The sequence below is a fragment of the Mirounga angustirostris genome, unplaced genomic scaffold (assembly GCF_029215605.1).
Source record: "Mirounga angustirostris isolate CCGP_5_RB_7025 unplaced genomic scaffold, mMirAng1.0.hap1 SCAF_8, whole genome shotgun sequence".
Classification (NCBI taxonomy): Eukaryota; Metazoa; Chordata; class Mammalia; order Carnivora; family Phocidae; genus Mirounga; species Mirounga angustirostris.
The window spans coordinates 20,491,591-20,510,744 of NW_026991716.1; the positions used below are offsets into that span (position 1 = coordinate 20,491,591).

Sequence of the window (19,154 nt, forward strand, 5' to 3'; positions counted from 1 at the left end):
ATCTTTTTTTTTTTTTTTAAGATTTTATTTATTTATTTGACAGAGAGACACAGCAAGAGAGGGAACACAAGCAGGGAGAGTGGGAGAGGGAGAAGCAGGCTTCCCGCTGAGCAGGGAGCCCAATGCGGGGCTCGATCCCAGGACCCTGGGATCATGACCTGAGCCGAAGGCAGATGCTCAACGACTGAGCCACCCAGGCACCCCGCCCGTATAACTTTTAACTCCCCCCAAACTGAACTAGTAATTTTTTTTTAAAGATTTTATTTATTTATTTGACAGAGAGAGAGAGACAGTGAGAGAGGGAACACAAGCAGGGGGAGTGGGAGAGGCAGAAGCAGGCTTCCTGTGGAGCAGAGAGCCCGATGTGGGGCTCCATCCCAGGACACTGAGATCATGACCTGAGCTGAAGGCAGACGCTTAACGACTGAGCCACCCAGGCGCCCCTAGATTCTATCATCTTTTACTGTTCTTCAGGGGAGATTAAAAAAAAAAAAGGGCTCGGGATGCCCGTCATAACATCAGAAGGTGAATCTGTCTCTTGATAGCTTATAAAGGAGAAAGGAAAAGGAAGGGCCAATGATGATCTGTAGCCCGATAATAATTCGTAGCATCAGGTTAATTGAAAATTGGCTGTGATGGAATGTTTGCTACTGCTCAATGGGACAGACGTTTGTTTTTCTGACAAGAAAGAAAGAAACAGATCCTTGGATAGACAGGTATTCTTTGAAAAAGGTGTTAATAGTCATCGCCTTTTTAGAAAACCAGCCCTAATTTTCTGACTATTCCTTTCTAAACTGGAGGACCTGTGGTGTGAGGAGCCAACAGCTTCCCCCGCCTCACCTCTGACTCTTCCCTTGAAAAGGATCAGCCAAATAGTCTCCTCCTGAGAAGACTGCCAAATACCACACCCTGGGTCTGCGTCTCCAAAGGTACAGGAAGTGGTCTGCCCAGGGCCTGCCTTATTGCATCATCTCCAACAGGCTTAGATGGATGGAATGTGAGTCACTCAGCACCATACACTGCGCGTCAACCCAAATCCCCTTCCTACCTAGCAAGGCAGAGGACTTCTGACACATCCATCCCTGCTTCCAACCAGTGCTAAATTTGGAAAGCAGCAGGTCATCTGGATAAAAACAACTTCCAGCCCTGCCTATCAATGACTGTCCATTAGAAACAAAAGCAAAAAGGCTGAAAGAGACACACTCAAAGGAACACCTTAGAACTCTTGCTCTCCCAAGGGGGGACAGGAGGCTCGGGGTGGGGAGGTCTCAGAACTGGTGGAACAAACTGGCTAAGGCACTGGCTCTCCCAAGGAATCCATACCAGAGTGGCCTGGAAAGCTCATTAAGAATACGGAGTTGCTAGCTCAGGAGACTGTGATTCAGTGCCTATGGGGTGGGACCCCCTTCATCTGATGAGCCAGTTTCAGGAGCCATCGAGTGAAACCACTTGGACTAGAACAGGGCTGGATCAGTAGATGGGCTCTAACTACAGCCCCAGGAATGACCACTTTGTTGTGCTTTATGAGGAAGGAGAAGAATTTTGAAAAATCATATATATGTGTTTATATGGTTTTTTATACACATAAAAAGTCTAATTGTGAATGTTCCCTCACACTGGTCCTTTCGCCACCAAGTTCAAACTGAGGAGTTCATTCCACACCTCTGGCCAATAATCACCTACTTCTACGTGGATGACTCACATCTCCACCTCCAGCCAAGACTCATCCATTTTCCCTGAACCCAGCTGCCAATCACAGCTTCGAATTCCATTTCTCAAACCAACTCTTCAATTTACCTTGAACTCTGGCTTCCTGTTCCAATTTCTGCTCATAGTACCACCTTCTCACAGCTTCTAGATTTAAATTCTTATCCACTGTCCTCCACATCCACATACTATAAAATATTATCAATTTTCCTTTTATAACAACTCACAAAGCATTGCCTTCCAACAAATTCCCTTCAATACTATACTTGCCAGCCCCCTTGGATCCCTGCAATAGCCACCCATGGTCCCTAAACCCCCACTCCAATCTAACTCACAAGATGAACCTCCCCCAAATGCAACTGTGACCATGCATTTCCCTTACTCAAAAGCCTGTCATAATTCCCCATTACCTGCAGATAAAGTCCTTCCACCAACCTTGGATGGGCATTCATGGCCCCTAACTGGTCTGTCCCTAACCTACCAGTCAAATGACAAATTTCACATTTGATCCCTCTCCTGTAGCAAAGCTGATCTATTCAAATTCCCCTAATGTTTCCTGTGACTTCCTGCCTCTTGGCTTACCTCATTTCTACCACTTTTTCTTCCTAGCTATAAAAATCGTCTACATCCTTGAAGGCCTAATTTCAAGTTCTACCAACTCCCTCTGGAGAACTTCCTGATGGCTGCCATCTGACAACTATCCTTCCCAGAACACACCCAGCACCCTGCAACATCTGAGCCCTTCCTAAGTAAGGGTGTGACCTCTCCCTTTCACTGTCCCTCACACCCTCTGCTCTCTGACCCCCTGGAAGCTCCGGGGGCCCTTTAAGACTGACCTCTCACTGACAGTCAATCATATACTGGCTGGCTGAGTTGCCAGACCTCTCCCTACAAAGAGCAAACCTTCTATCTTACAGAGAGAAGCAATTTAGTTTCACTGCTAACATTTTAGAGAATAAATAGAAGAAAAAAAGATGTTTATTTTTATTTATTTATTTTTTAAAGATTTTATTTGTTTATTTGACAGAGAGAGAGAGAGAGGGAGAGGGAGAAGCAGGCTCCCCGCTGAGCAGGGAGCCCGATGCGGAGCTCAGTCCCTGGACCCTGGGATTATGACCTGAGCCGAAGGCAGTCACTTAAGTGACTGAGCCATCCAGATGCCCCGAAAAAAAAAAAAAGTTTAATTTTTCATTCCATTTCTCAATTCCTGGTACCTTCCATCTATGAATCCATCATCTCTTCTTAGACATATATGCGTATATTTTTACTTAACTCCTGAACAGTTAAACTTCTCATATTTGTCATCTAGCTGTAGCCCCCAACTCAACCACAGATTTGACTCTTTTAGGAACATGAATATGCTTCTCTCTAATCTCCACAATGCTCCATGCAGTTCTATACACAAAGTAGTTGGTGAAAGTGTTTAAAGCATATGTTCATTCAAAAAAATTTTGGGGGGGTGGCAGTGAGTACGTGGTTACAAACGCATGGCCCAAAATAATCTCTGTGAGAAAGTGCTACACATAGATGATTTCTTGAAAAGTGCCCCAAAATTTATGTAACAAATGTTTTAAATACACAAGGACAATTCACCACACTAAGGATCCTATTGTTAATCCTTTTTTAAACAGATATTCACTCCTTCATTTAATTTGCTTTATAAATCTTCATTCAATTTGCTTCACAACTAAAATGAAGACCACCCTACATATAAATGTTTCATGAACTCAGATGAAATTTGGGGAGTAGGGGAATAGGAAAGTGTGCCACTTCATTTTTTTTTTTTTTTAAGTATTTATTTATTTGAGAGAGAGGGACAGAGATCGTGAGAGAAAGAATGAGCAGGGAGGAGAGGGAGAAGCAGAATCCCAGTGAACAGGAACCCGATGCAGGGCCCCATCCCAGGACTCTGGGATCATGACCTGAGCCAAAGTCAGATGCTTAACCGACTGAACCACCCAGTTGCCCTGCCACTTCATTTTTTACTTTAATTTTCAATTCATTTCTAAAGCAACAATTCTGGTTTGAAGCAAGGTTTTAAAGTCTAATTATCTCACACAGAAGGAAACCATGCTCCTTAACAAAGTGACAAAATCTAAGATCATGAAAGTGTTCATTTTTTTTTCAAGTTTCCAGAAAACTATTGTGTAACTCTACCCTTTACATTCAGAATGCAAGAGAATTCGATGTAGGGGATCTGTCAGCTTCCAGTGTAGTTGGGTCTACAGTTTAGGCCAACACTTTAAGTGAGAATGAAGACTTTCACCAGTTGAACTGAAGATCCTCTATCTAGAAAGTAATGTGAAAAGCCCAAGTCTCCCAACCCAAAGAAGACCAACTATTATTATTAATGATTATTATTCCCATTTTACTAGTGAGATACCTCAGTGAAGTTAAAAAAAAAAAAAAGAAAAAGTAACCTGGGGAATGGTTAGATGTCCAACAAAGTTTTCACTACAAAATAACCTCTTCTTGGGGCGCCTGGGTGGCTCAGTCGTTAAGCGTCTGCCTTCGGCTCAGGTCATGATCCCAGAGTCCTGGGATCGAGCCCCGCATCGGGATCCCTGCTTGGCGGGAAGCCTGCTTCTCCCTCTCCCACTCCCCCTGCTTGTGTTCCCTTTCTCGCTGTGTCTCTCTCTGTCAAATAAATAAATAAAATCTTAAAAAATAAAGATCTTTAAAAAAAAAAACAAAATAACCTCTTCTTTTACATATTTAGAATATGATTCAATTTACAAAAATTACCAGTTTTGCTTTCTATGAATATACACTCTTGAATGCAGAGTACATCTCAATTTGGGTTACTTTATCTAGGGTTGCCTTGGAAACAGAAATTTACATTAATTCCTAAGTCAGCTTTTCAGATAACTCTTAAGATCTCTTTAGAGGATAACACACCCCTGTTCTGCTTCTGAATAAAACCCCAGCTGCTGCACATTTCTTCTGAGTTTGTGGCCTTATGGTTCTCTGGGCCTTGCTTCTACAGCCCTGTCCCATCCTCTGTGACTAAGGTCCCCTGAACAAAACCAGAAGGAAAAACGGGATAAAACTCAGGAAGGGTGCTCAAGAAGAGCTTTGAGCTGCCTAGTCCACAATGCTAAGCCTTCTTCTTGCAGTCTCTTCTCTTATTATGATTTTTTTCCCCTTGACTCTGCCTGTGTCACCAGCCTTCAAACCCAAAGCCCATCACTTTTAAATCTGGATTCCTCCCTCGCCTAGTCACATGCTTGGGGTGTGAGGTGCCGCTGTGCTCAGGAGGGAACTCTCACTGCTTCTGCTTTGAGAAGGGCTGGGTTTTTGGGGTTTTTCTTCTTCTTCTCCTTTTAAGAAAGGCCTTTTCATGTTTGCTTCTCAAGCCCTCCCCAAATACAAAACTGTCACTGTCCTCTAGTCCTTCCAACTCTAGGGTATCAGCTTCAAACCTTTGTTAAAAACTTTGGTAAATTTATGGCCGCCGGGGCCTGCACTTGGGAGACTCCAACTCTAACGCAAAAACGTCTCATTTATGTTCTTTGAAACAACAAAAAACAAACACGAAACGGGGCCAAACCCCACCTCCTCCCCAGCTTTCCTTTCACGTCTTGGTTCAGTAATAAGAAAAGTTAATCCACCCCCTAGTGCCTCCGCAGCCTCCTCGTCCTGGTCAGGCTCACCTAGAACATTCATGGCATCATTGCATCCAAGCCAAACTCGGTTACTGAGGCAACTAAGTTTTTCTTCCCAAAGGGTCACAGGGCAACACATCCCTCGGGATCCCCTGGTAACCGTCCACCGATAATGCTGGGGAACCACAACAGCAAAAGACTCGCTTTCCAAGGCTGGCGCTGGCCGCCTCTGCCGGCAACGGGGGAGGGGGGGGTTCTGCGTGGGGGTGCGCAGCGTCCAGTTACATTCCTGACCCACTTTCGCATCCCTCCTTCCCCCTCCTGCTCCTCCTCCTCCCGGGCAGGCCGCGAGGGCACCGGCGCTCGGCAGAGCCACCCGCGAGCCCTCCCTAAGCCGCCGCGGGCGGGGTGCACCCGGCGTCGGGCTCTGCGGGGGACCCGGAGGAAGCCCGCCCCCCGCCCCCACCCCCGGCTTCCCCTGCGCGGCCCCTCCCGGGTCACATGGGCTCGCGAGCACCTGTTGGCGACTTCAGCCCCTGGCGGAGCCCCTCCCGCCGCCCAGGCGAAGCCCCCTGCGGGAGGGGATGCGAACGCTGCGCGCTGCACGCTCCGCAAACCCCGCCGGGGTCCGCGAGGGCGCGGGGGCCGGGGGGCGACGCCGGCCCGGCTGCTCAGCTTTGCAAAGTGCAAAAGCACCACGGCCGCGCGGCGACTGGGTGGAGGGGCGCCTACTCCTCTCTCCTCCCCGCCTCCCCCCCCCCCCACCCCCGGCCGAGCGGGGAGGTGGGGTGCGCCCGCCCCCAGCCCGACTCCGCTGGAAACCTGGGCTCCTCGCGGGCGCCGGGAGGGGATGCTGCCGAGTCCGGGCCGGGGCCGCAGGGGCGAGGGCAGGTAGCGGGTGGTGACGGGTGGGTGTGTGTTCCGAGCCGCCGAGTCCAGGAAGGGGGCGGGAAGCTGCCGTCTCAGCTGCAACTTCTGAGCGTGCAAAGCAACTCAGCAACTTTGCCTGCGCCGCGCCCCTCCCCCGCGCCTCCCGGCCGGGCCGGGGGCTGCGCTGCGCTCGGGGGCCCCGGCGCCGGGCCCGCTGGGGAACGGACCTGGGGTGCGGGCGAGCGCGGGGGTGGCGGGCCGGGGTTGCAGAAGTGGCACAGCTGCCCGGGGGGTGGGACTGGGGGTGCGCCTCCGCGCGCCCCGGGGCTTGGAAACGACGCGCGGCCCCCGCCTCCGGGCCCTGGGGCCCCCGCGCCGCACCCCCCCCCCCCCGCCCCGCGGCCCCCTCCGTGCCGGGTCCGTGCTCGCTGCCGGGCTCCGCTCGAGGAAGGGGCGGAGGATGGCGGCGGAACCATGGAAACTGCAGGGTGGATAAATAAGGAGAGGGCCGCGCGAGGCCGTTCCCCCGGCTGCCAGCATCTCGGTGGCGGATGCGGCGCCCTGCGAAGCGCGGCCGCGCCCGCACAAGTCCCCCCGCGCCCCGCGGCTCCGGGCTGGGCCGGGGGGCGCCGCCGCGGGAGGCAGGCCCGGGCCCCGGGGGAGGTGCGGGGCGGAGGCGGGTGTGAAGGTGACCCGGGCCTCCCGGGGTCATGGGCTGTTTGTTCCGGCCCGAAGGACGGCGCGAGGCCCTGGCCGGTCCTGCCAGCCCGGAGAGCCCGGGGAAGCCCCCAGATCCGCGGCCAGAAAGATAGATTCGCGCAGTTCAGCCATTCCGAAGCATCCGAGGGGCTGAACTTAGGCGTGCGGGGTTAGACGGGGAACCTGGGCCAGCCTGGGGAGGGACCCGCCGTCCCCGAAGTCTTGCCCCCCAGCCCTTAGCGGTCGGATTGGCAAGATGGAGAAGGATGTGAGCGGGTGGCTTGGGCCAGGCCTGTGCACTGATGCAGGGGGGAGCCTGAGGGACCCCGGCCATCCACCGCACCCTTTCCCTGGAAGCAGATTTATGAGTCTCTCCAACCTTCCCCCAGCACTCACATACTTCATCTGACTCACTGTAGAGTTACTGATGCTTTACGCCCTAGACTAGCCTGTAAAGGGCTAGAGATTTTAATGATGGTGGAATGAAGTTGAGTCACTTCAGGGTGTGGGGCTCTGCAGAGGTAAATGGGTTACTTCAAGTGAAAGTAAACTACGTGTGTGGAGAAGCCCGTCAACAGGCTGAATGATTTAATTACATGCCATCTTAATTTAAAGAGATTTACATGCTCATTGAGGACAGCGGGACAGTTACATGCGGATGTGGACCTAGCAATTTCTAACTGAACAAGGTCTGGTTCACACTTAAAACGGGTGACCAGTATTTCCTTTTTTTTTTTTTAACTTCAGGATTCTTATTCTTTTACTTCTTAATAGGAAAGAATAGTCTTTTACCTGCTTCCTCTGAAATAATTGTGAAAGCTCTAGGCCAGAGCATAGTTGTCCAGAGTGTTGTTCCAGAGAACACTAGGTCCTCAGTAGGCGGTAGGTGATGTCTGACAAAAGGTTTTGTGGTCATATTACCACATCTCATCTATCCCAAGATGCACATTTTTTAAATTTTAACATCTCTGATGTCATATTTGTTGGCATCTTAGCTTTGAGTCCTAGTTTTCTTTCTTAGTGGTACATGGAATAAGGAAGTTTGTTATACAACAAGGAAATGCAACAAGTATCTTTATAGAAAGACTTTCCAGAATCTTCTGTGTGCTGAGGGGTTTGTGAATTGCCAGGAAGTTGTCGTATGCAAACTTTCCTAAGTGTGTCTGTCCAGTCACTGGTTTTTGTGAGCATGATTGTTCAGGGTTAGGATTCCTTTCAGGAAATCCTGCTCTAGCAGTTCCACCAGATTTGAACACAGTTAAGGAAAATGTTCACATTTCAAAATAGTACCTAAGTGTGACCAGGGATCATGAAATGATAAACTAAATTGAGTGTCTTTACATGAAAGGGAGAGACCGTTTGAGGAAATATTCACAGCTGTTCACATTCAGCTCTATTAAAACTGAATCAGGATCATTTTTAGGGAACTAGTCCCAGTGAACATTCCATTCATCAGAAAATTCATGTATCTGATATATACTGTTGCAGTTACATTACCTCCTGTATTATTTTGATTTGGAGAAGTTGATAAAAATGCTTTATTAGGCTGGCACTAAGCCACTCCAAAGTATGACCCCAAAACTCAGTATAGAAAAATAAAAATGGTGGTGAGTGTATAGAAGTATACTCTAAAAAAGAAGGAGGGGTACCTGGGTGGCTCAGTGGGTTACATGTCTGACTCTTAATTTAGGCTCAGATCATGATCTCAGGATTGTAAAATCAAGCCCGGCATTAGGCTCCACCCTGGGCGTGGAGCCTGCTTAAGATTCTCTCTCCCTCTCTCCCTCCCCCCCCCCCCCCCCCGTGCGCACGCACTCTCTCTCAAACAAAACAGGAGAAGCAAGCAAGCATATAAAAATTGCCAAAGAGAGATGAAATTTAGCAAAAAAAAAAAAAAAAAAAGGCTCTCATTCATCTCTTACCAAAGGTCACAGGCAAGGTCGGATTTCTATAAGTGAATAAAATATTCAATATTCACTGTATCAAGGTGTATATCAAGTACCTACCAGGTTCTAGACACTACACTAGGCTTTGATGATAGGAAGTCGAACCTGAGAACATCCTGCTCCATAGAAGTTTGCGTCCTGTAGGTGAGGCAGGTAAGTATAATAAATTGTAATACAATATGACATTGAGGCTTAGAAAGGTTAACGACTTACCCAAGGGAACTCAAGTCAGGCTTTGACTGGTCTGATGATTTCAAATACCCTGCTCTTGTCTCTAACAGACCTGCTCCCATCTTCATAGATATCATCACGATGATATAGTACTTGAAATTAATTAAACATAAAATCAAACATATTGAACCTCAAGAACCAGAAAGAAATGGAGAGATGACCCAGGCCGACCCCCTTCATTTTACAGGCCTGGAAAACTGAGACACAGAGAAGAAAATGGATTTGCTCAAGGTTATACAGTTATCTAATGACTGAATTAAGATTAGAATCAAGGTTTGTTGACTCTCAGCTCTTTGCACTATGAAGTGCCTGCCCTACGGTAAGAGACAGCGAGGAAAGCCTCAGCAGCCTCTGTTTCTACTGTGGAGCTGTGTGGGCCCATCTCAGTAAAGGCCTAGGGCGATTGTTGAATTGGTGATAAAATGCCCCATGACTAAGCACTTATTTAAAGAAATATTTCTAAGAGGAACTGCAAGGGGATTTCAGCTGAGTTCCTTAAAAACAGCCACTATCCTTAAAAGTTGAAGATAGATTTGATAAAAAATAAATATGGGACATTTGGGGGAAATTTGAATACTACATATTAGAGACTATTAAGGAATCATTGTCACTGGTTGAAGTAGATATGCAATGCTATTTTTGAAAAGTAATTTTCACAACTTTGACATATCTAGTGAAATATTTGCACTGAAATTATATGGTGTCTGGTACTAAAATAATCCAGCTTTTTTTTTTCAGGGAGGGGGGACTGAAGATTGTAAATGAGATGAGTTGCCATACACCAAAACTAGGAGGAGGTATGTGAGAGTTTGTTATACTATTATCTCTACTTTTGCACATTCCCAGGGAAAAAAGTCTCTTCATAGTGTTGAAATACCTTTTTGTTGGAAGTTTCAGAAAGTTATTTATTTTTTTTTTAAAGATTTTATTTATTTATTCATGACAAAGAGAGAGAGAGAGAGAAGCAGAGGGAGAAGCAGGCTCCCAAGGAGCAGGGAGCCCGATGCGGGACTCGATCCCGAAGGCAGATGCTTAACCATCTGAGCCACCCAGGCACCCGAAAGTTATTTTTTCCTACCAGTTGAATCAAGGTCAGGGAGAAGTGTAATCAGTAATTTTAATTGCTGACATTTGCATAGGCTAGCACCTTATAATTTACAAATTGTATTCACACCAACTCAGACCTTTCCTCACTCTCCTGGATTCGTTTAGGTCTGAAGTTGAAGGCAAAGGATCTCAATTGTGTTGTCTACAGAACAATGCCTGAAGCTCTCTCTGAAAATTAAATTTTCTTAGCACTTTTAAATGGTAGTAAAAGGGGTGCCTGGGTCGCTCAGTCGTTAAGCGGCTGCCTTCAGCTCAGGTCCTGGGATCGAGCCCTACATCGGGCTCCCTGCTCCGCGGGAGGCCTGCTTCTCCCTCTCCCACTCCCCCTGCTTGTGTTCCCTCTCTCGCTGTGCCTCTCTGTCAAATAAATAAATAAAATGTTAAAAAAAAAAAAAAAGATAAATGGTAGTAAAAATCCAGAGGATTTCCAGGAATACTGAAGGCAGGCACATGCTGAGCTTGCTTCTGCCTTGCAAGAAGAGTATTTCCCCCCTTCATTTTAGGTACACACAAGGGGATGTGTTGTGTTTTATCTCAACTAGCTAACATTCTTACTACAAAATATTAAGCCAATCCCAAAGCCACATTATCATGGAATCTATAATAGTATTAAGGGCCTCTTTGTGGCTAAGAAGAGTTGGTGTGTTACTGTTTTTATTATAAGATTTATAGAGCTGGTTTATAATACTGTATTCTTAATTGTATGGGTAATATATTTAAAACACATGTGGTAGCTACAGTTCTGGTTCTATTTTTAAGTGACTTTGGGGTTTTTCCCCCCTCTTTCTATTCATATAAGGTATACCTGCATCTGGAAACTATCAAAATATCACAAAGACAACACCATGAATGTGGTTAATTAAAGGAATAGACACCATGTAGGTTATAAGCAAGATCATTATCATTCAATAAATATTTTATTGGCAATACTTATTGTTTTGTAGGGAGCTGGGAAACTGTAACATGGGTGGGATTTCCAAGCACATAGAAATGAAACTAGTTTCCAAATGAGAATAACTGCTTACGGTCAGATGTTTAGGGGAAAGCAGTTTTCTCTCACCTTGTTTAAATTGCAGAAAACACTTTCAGGATGTGTTGAGCATCCCTTCCTGCCTTCCCATCATGTTTGTGCTCTGGGTCTGTGGCCCCAGTTAGTGTCTGAATACGCCCTCGGGGACACTGAGTTATTGCAAAGGGTCAGAGATGCTTTATGTGCATCAACAATTTCTGTAGATTGAATAATAAAATGACTGGCATAGAAATGTACCTGATCCAAATGTATGTGTTCGTCATTCACAAATAAACTGCAAATGCATTGAAAAGCTTTTCTAAATTTATACTATCACTCTGTTCTTCTGTATCTTTTACATCAATGAGTACTAAAAATATAGCTACTTTCTTACATAGGATGGGGGGCCAAAAGCTGAAGAACCAGCTCTCTAGGTGAGGTGAGAAGCTCTTGTTCATACATTTGGTAAAGCAAATTCTCTCTCTTTTTAGGCTTATTCTATGAAGCACATAATAATTTCTTTGTTTCATTATATAGTATATGCCATAGGAGATAGAATGGTGCCAGGGATAATTCAATGCACTCATGGATTTGTTTTATCATTTGGCTCTCAGAACTGGAAGTTCTAGGCATACCTTCTTTGCCACTTTTTTTTACCTAATGTATTCACTTTGGTACTCCAAGCCAAGAGGACTTTTCCCAAACTATGCACACTGTCAGACCTGACATATCCAGGATAGAGATCTCTGCAGGAACTTTTTACTGAAATGGAAACTTAAAATTGGGTGAACCTTGTCAGAAATGCAAATGTCGTTTAGAATGTCTCAGAAGGCTCTTAATACAGAGTAAATTTTTATTCTCGAAGTTTCTCTACTTGTTCTCTATACACTCTCCCTTCGGCAGGGTATTTTTTTTAAGGGACGTTAGTCTTGGATTATTACAGCGAGCAAGCAAGCAGATGGCATCATTGCTTAGTGGGGTTCGGGGTGAAGGATGACACTGAGCTCCCAAATCATAATTGGAGGTGGGATTAGTTGGAAGAGTCGTGTTTATTGACAAATCCTCTTCATTTTATTTGTTCTCCGATAATTATTTGCTGCTGAATAAGCCCTTATTCTGCACCTGGCATGTTATGCTAATCTTCACAACAACCCTATGAGGCGAATACTCTTATTCTTCCATTTGACGGACGAGGAATATGATGCTGAAAGAGGTTACGTTTACCTAAGTTCATGCAGCCGGTAAGCAATAGAATGAGGATTTGAACCTGGGTCTGACTCTAAATCTCCACTAGCAGAGACTACTCACTCACTCTTCGGAGAGGGGCTGGAACTCCTGTGGGGCCTCCTCACCAGCTCTAGGGTCTAATGACTTAAGCACCTGCCTATTCTTATCTTTGCAAAGGGAAGAATTGTGTAAACGGAACCAAAATAATGACAGCCATTTCCTTAGACCATCCATCATTAGTCACTTTTTCCTTTATCGCTTCCCAGCGAGTACTAGGTTAGTAAGTGGCTTAACTGTTACCAAGATCATCCGCACATTCAACACACAGATGGCACTGGGCTGGTTATGACTTAACCTAATTATTCTGGCCTTTCTAACTTTTCCCTTATAGTCATCAAAAAAAGGGGAGATTTTGAAAGATTTATTTCTTACCACCTTAAAGAAGAGGGGAAATTATTTTTTGAGGCGAATGAGTCCTAGCTTTCCTATAGAAAGGGAGATTATTTATTATTTGTCTAAGTAGAAGTTAATTAAGAGGATATTGCCCATAATAGCTATGAAGTCAGTAATGACATATGGAAGCCGAAAGATCTCACTGTTGGACACATATGGTGGCTAAAAAAAAATGGGGCATCTTCTTGGTTTGACTTCACTGCCAGCCTCTCCTGAGTGCTTGGATCTGGATTCACTCTCACCTCTAAACTCTTTTTAGGACCTCCAGCCATTTTGCCATCAGCTGAGGACTTACCTGGTTATCTTCCTCAGTGCCCCTCTCATTTTGAGATGGAAGGAGATGAAGCCTTTCCAATCACCCCTCCTTAAAATCTAAGAGGATCGTCTGCCAGAAATAAACACTTTCCCCCTCTCTTACTAGGAAGATAAAACCAAATGCAGGCAGTCAGATGGGCTGATATCTTAAAATATCTCCCAAGCACTACATAAATCCTCACCACTCCCTTGGTACAGAGGTAAGAGGGAGCCACTTATATTTGACAGTTGGGAGGAAGAGGCATGTGTCAGCAAGGCCAGAAGCAGTGGTTTCTGTGTCCAATGCGTTGAGGCAGCATGCAGAGAGCACGTGCTAAGGGGCAGGTAGCAAGCCCTGCGGCTGGCTGTGGTCCATGGGGGACAGGACAGCGAGAAAACTAGAACACTGCCTCCCAAAGCAGCTAACACCCCTCAGTGAGACCAGGGAGTTGCATACTTTGCGGAAATAGCTGAAAATATAGTGTGACCTTAGACCCTAAGAACTGGTCCCCTGCCAGTGGCAAAGAGAGAAGCCCATGTCTCCCGTATGTGAACCCAAGACGATGATCAGGGCCTTTGCACACCCGGGACCTGTTACACCTGTCTGCGGGGGGTTCTGGCTCTCAGCCCTGCCTTTGGGGAAGAGTTCAGCTTCATGATACTGTTTGCCCTGTTGCCTGAATCACAAAGAAATCCAAGTAAAAAGATGTGTCTATGGTTTTTCCCCGAAGTTGGTTGATTTAGGTTACAGTTGCAGTTTACACAATGCCTCTGAGTTTGCTGTTGAAGGAAAAGCAGTATTTCAAACCACAAAGTCAGCCGCTGAGATGGTTTGCTCTTACTGTTACTCTTGACCAGACGAGGCCGGGTAAGCCTTTGTCAGCCGAACGTTGGTTTGGGAACCCTACCCCTGTCCCAGGTAGCGGGCTCAGATGGGTCTCAAAATAGACCAGGCACACATGGCTGACGGGATCCCAGTGGGCAAAAGGTAATGTTACACCATCTATGATATAACTTCTAGAATAATCACTGCTGTCCCTTTGCTTCGGAATCTAGCTCCGGTGCATTACAAAACGGAAAGTCCTCAAACAGTTGCGGGTGTAGTGAGTGTGTATTTCCCTTGAAGTGGGTTCAACTTCTACTCCCCTTCGGAGCCTTATAAGAAACAATTACAGCCTTTTTCTTTTTCTTTTCTTTTTTTTTTTTTTAAGATTTTCTTTTTATTTATTTAACAGAGAGACAGATAGCAAGAGCAGGAACACAAGCAGGGGGAGTGGAAGAGGGAGAAGCAGGCTTCCTGCGGAGCAGGGAGCCCAATGCGGGGCTCGATCCCAGGACCCTGGGATCACGACCTGAGCCGAAGGCAGGCGCTTAACGACTGAGCCACCCAGGCGCCCCCAGTTACAGCCTTTTTCTTTGCTTTCTTTTCCTTTTTTCGCTTTAGAGGGACAGATCGCCAAACAAACTTTCTGGTGGCCATTGAGAAGGACAAAATCCTTGGCCAAAGCACGTGCCAGGGTTTTACAATGCATGGCACACATGGGGAGCTTTTGGCACACCCTGGGGCACAATTGGGTCCTGGGGCTCTGGGGACAGAGTGCCGCTAATCTGTGCAGCCGCTGCTTTAGTATGGTGAGCGGCGGCGGCGCCCATTTAAGGAGCACGAAGTCAGGACAGGGGGTACATGGATGATCCAGGCTGAGCAACGCTGGTAAAGGAAGGGGCAAGCTCCCTCTTGGAAGAAAAACGTCCGGTCTCTGCCGACCTGGGTGCCTGCTGTCAGGTATCTTGCCCCTCCCCAGGATGACCTGAACCTCCTTTGCCTTCTCTCCTGGAAAGTTGCCTCTAGAAGGGAATGCACTCTTATATTTAGATGGGAAACCAGGAACTGAGGAGTCATAGCCCTGGCTTCCTGGTCAGGCTGCTGACTCACACAGCCATCCTTCGGGCGTTTCCTTCATCTCTCTACCTCAGTTTCGCAGTTAAGTGAAGGATGAAAATGGAATTCCCCTAGAGGCATTGGGAACACCTAATTAATGTTTGTGTTTCTTTGAGATAACTGGGATTAAGAGGTCCTATTACGGCAAAGCATCATTATGTGGAAGTTTACATCTTATTGTCAACTCTAGGCGTCCACTGAAGAACTAGCCTGCAGAGTCGCTGGGCCGTGGTTCCCACTATCCCACTCTGTGACATGCCCTCCCTCTCTCCTTCCATCCTTTTCCACGTTGACCTTGGGTTGTGTCACTTGCCTGACATACTGTTAGTAAAGGGAGGGAGACTTCTCTTGGCTCACTCCAGAGCCTGGTGGCCCATAAGTATCTGCCAACAAGGGCTGACTGGGAGAGAGAGAGAGAGAGAGGGATAGGATGCAGCTAACTGCAGCCCTTTCAGACGCAGCCCTCCATGTTCTCTTAAGGAATTTCGGCTGTCCCTTTGTGCTTGATTTTCTCTTCTCCTTTCAAAGTGTTGACTTCATTGTTTGGCTAGGGTGAATACATCACTTCCTCTTTGGGGGGTCTGTGTTTCGTCTCCTGCTGGGTCTGAAATGTCATGTCATTTTGCTGGGTTTTGCTAGATTATGTTGGGGGTTTGTTTGTTTGTTGGTGTTCCCAAATCGTCACTGTTTCACCAGACTCTTCCCACCGCTGCCTCGTGATTAATGATGTGATAGAAATTTGCAGCTCCTCGGCATTTACCAACAGATACGCATTTGTCTGTAACTGCTCTCTTGGTTCTGTTGCCTACAAAGGGAGTTCCCCTGCAAGGGCAAAAACCAACAAAACCCCACACTGCTGTTATCTTTTCTTCCTGCTGTGCGGTCAGGTTGCTCCGTTGCTTTGCTCATTATCTGAACTTTGCTGAAGAGTGGATCTCCATGCCTCTCATCCAGAATATGGTGCGAGCCCCAGATCTTTTCCTCTTCACACTTGCCAGCCTTTCTGTGACTCGTCATATATGACTTTTTCCATTCCTGGAAGCAGTGTTTCTCTGCTCCCCTAAGTACATTTTAGTAGATACACTTGGAATTTATTAACTCATTCCACAAGCATTATTTACTTAGCACCATGTGCCAGGCACACGGGACGCTGGGTGTGTGATAGGAATCGTGAGACTGAGTTCCTGTTCTTGGAGAGCAGTGTGTGGGCAGGGCAGGGTGGTGGAGGTGCAGGTGGTAATGGGGAGGGTGAGAATGACCTGTAGGCTCATAAGTTGCAGTGCAAAAAGAAGGATTTCTGAGGGTCCCTGGGATCTGGCCCTAATAACATTTACACTACCCACAGTATATTATTTGTTATAACAAAAATATTTTCCTGAGCTCTTACTATGTACTGAGCACTGTGCTAAGTAAACTCATTTTTTTAAAAAAAGATTTTATTTATTTATTTGAGACAGAATGAGAGAGAGAGAGAGAGCACATGAGAGGGGGGAGGGTCAGAGGGAGAAGCAGACCCCCCGCTGAGCAGGGAGCCCGATGCGGGACTCGATCCCGGGACTCCAGGATCATGACCCGAGCCGAAGGCAGTCGCTTAACCAACTGAGCCACCCAGGCGCCCTAAGTAAACTCAGTTGATCCTTGCTCTGCCCTTCGTGCTGAGCTGTATTGTCATCCTTTTTTTCCAGATGAGGGACGAGACGCTGGAGAAGCTAAGTAATGTTAGTGGTTTCGAACTCAGGCACAGAGGCTGTGCTGTCCAGAGAAAGAGAAGCTTGCCAGGGCCCTTTTGGACAGGGTCCTGCCTGTATCTGCGACAGCACTAGCCATTGTGCTCTCCCCACATTTCCCTGAAAAAGATTTGTTCCTTGTGTTCTAGGAGGACTTTGGGTGGAGTTGCTGTGTTTTGAAGCTCGCCAATTGCCTTTAGCGGTAGGTTCCTCTTAATATAGTCCTACCTCAGGGTTGTCTTAGTGAGCTCTCCACTGGACTTAGGAAAAATTGGAGCCGTTCTGCCAATCCAGTGTGGGGTTTTTGGAAAGGGATTTTGGGAATGACACTGGTGGCTAAGAAGCTCCCCTTTTATCCATTCATAAAGAAAGAAGGATCTTTCTTTCTTTCTTTTTTTTTTTAAAGGTTTATTTATTTGACAGAGAGAGACACAGCGAAAGAGGGAACACAAGCAGGGGGAGTGGGAGAGGGAGAAGCAGGCTTCCCGCTGAGCAGGGAGCCCGATGCGGGGCTTGATCCCAGGACCCTGGGATCATGACCTGAGCCGAAGGCAGACGCTTAACGACTGAGCCACCCAGGCGCCCCGAAAGAAGGATCTTTCTAATATATTTAAGACTACTAAGATTACCTTATAGACCCCAAATGAGCCTCACTGAGGTTGATGTGCTTGCCAAGGTCATCAACAATGTCCTTGTCACTGTATTCGAGGGGCACATCTCAATTCTTATTATTTGACTTTCGGCATAATTTGCTGCTGCCTGCCATGTTTTGGATGAATCTAGTCTCTTGATTACCTGGTTTTCTTCCTATCTCTTTGGGCTATGCTTTGTCTTTCCGTGTTGGTGCTCTCCAAAGACAGATTCTCTTGCCCTAGGCACTCTCATTTTCAAAGCTATCACTCATTATTAGGGCTTCAATTATTGGCTCGATGTGAATGGCTCCCGAGTATCTGTCTCCAGACCAGCTCTTTCTTCTATGGTTTGGAACCCAGCTAGCTTGTGGGGCTCACAGTAACCTCAAACCCAAAAGGTCTAACACTGAACTTATCCTCTTTACCCCAGACCCTCTTCTTGCATCCTCTCTCTGGGAAGGCTACCACGGGCCATCCATCCATTTGCCCCATCCAGGAGACTTGGCATCATCCTTGAGTCTTCCTTGTCCCACTCCCACCACAGCTCTTCCTTCAGTAAGTACTGTTGTCTCTCACTCTACAATTGCTTGGATCTTCTACATTTTCCCATGTCATCACTGCCACCGTCCTCATTTGCCGGCTGCCTGCAGTAACCTAACTGCTCTTCCCTGCGGGGATTCTTGCTCCTGCCAATCCATTCTCAGCCAAGCAGCTAGAGCGAATTTCCTCAAATGCAAATCTGGCGATGTGACTCCCCTACATAAAGCTCTTCAATGTTTGCTACTGCTCTTAGGATAAAATGTAAATGCTTTAACATGGCTTGTAAGACCCTATTTATTTGGGTCTTAATTGTTTGAGAGAGAGAGGGAGAGAGAGCCTGAGCGGGGGAAGGGGCAGAGGGATAGGGCGAAGCAGAACCCCCCACTGAGCGGGGAGCCCGATGCAGGGCTCAATCCGAGGACCCTGGTATCATGACCTGAGCTGAAGGCTGATGTTTAACCAACTGAGTCATCCAGGCACCCCTAATATAGCCCTTTCTACCTTTTTTTTCCCATTAAAAATTTTTTTAATGTTATTATTTCTAATAATCCAGAAAATTGAATTTTTTCTCTGTTTCTGCATGTAATGGCAAGTTAAATACCATTAAAATTCTTTTGCCAGTTAAAATATTTGCAAAGAGGAAGTTTTTGAAAAATCTTTCAAAGGATATATTAACAAAAAATGGGAACAACATTGTTGTAGCTAATACCTGACATTTATTGAATGCTTATTATTTTCCAGTTGCTAATTTAAAAAATGTCAATGTTTTATATCACTTATTCCTCAGAGCAGCTCTAATATGATCCTCACATAATAGATGAGAAAAATAATGTTTGGAGAGGTAAAGTAACTTGCCCACTCCTGTACAGGTAATAAATATGCATATCTGATTCAATGCAGGCACTTTGACTCAAAGTCTGTCCTCATCACCTTTATGGTACACTTTTTCCCTGAGTCCTTTTTTTTTTTTAGTTTAAAATTTTAAATTAATTTGAGTATAGCTGACACACAATGTTACATTATTTTCAGGTGCACAACAGAGCGATTCAGCATCTCTATACCGTACTGTGCTCACCCCAAATGTAGCTCCCATCTGTCACGATACAAATCTATTGCATTATCACGACTATGTTCTCTATGTTGGACCTTTTATTCCTGTGACATATTC

At 46.3% G+C, this 19,154-nt stretch overlaps 1 protein-coding gene and 1 long non-coding RNA gene across 2 annotated transcripts in view; one reads left to right on the plus strand and one right to left on the minus strand.

Annotated features, from left to right (window-relative positions):
* Positions 1 to 6,265, minus strand: part of RREB1 (ras responsive element binding protein 1) — a 177,281-nt gene extending 171,016 nt beyond the window's left edge. The window contains exon 1 of the mRNA XM_064597206.1: positions 6,135 to 6,265. The gene's annotated coding sequence lies outside the window, so the exon portion shown is untranslated. The remainder of the gene's footprint in view (positions 1 to 6,134) is intronic.
* Positions 6,266 to 12,264: 5,999 nt separating this feature from the next.
* Positions 12,265 to 18,221, plus strand: LOC123836896 (uncharacterized). Its single transcript, XR_006789112.3, has 3 exons — positions 12,265 to 12,415; positions 16,964 to 17,016; positions 17,877 to 18,221. It is a non-coding gene; the product is annotated as an uncharacterized LOC123836896 (long non-coding RNA).
* Positions 18,222 to 19,154: the final 933 nt, after the last annotated feature.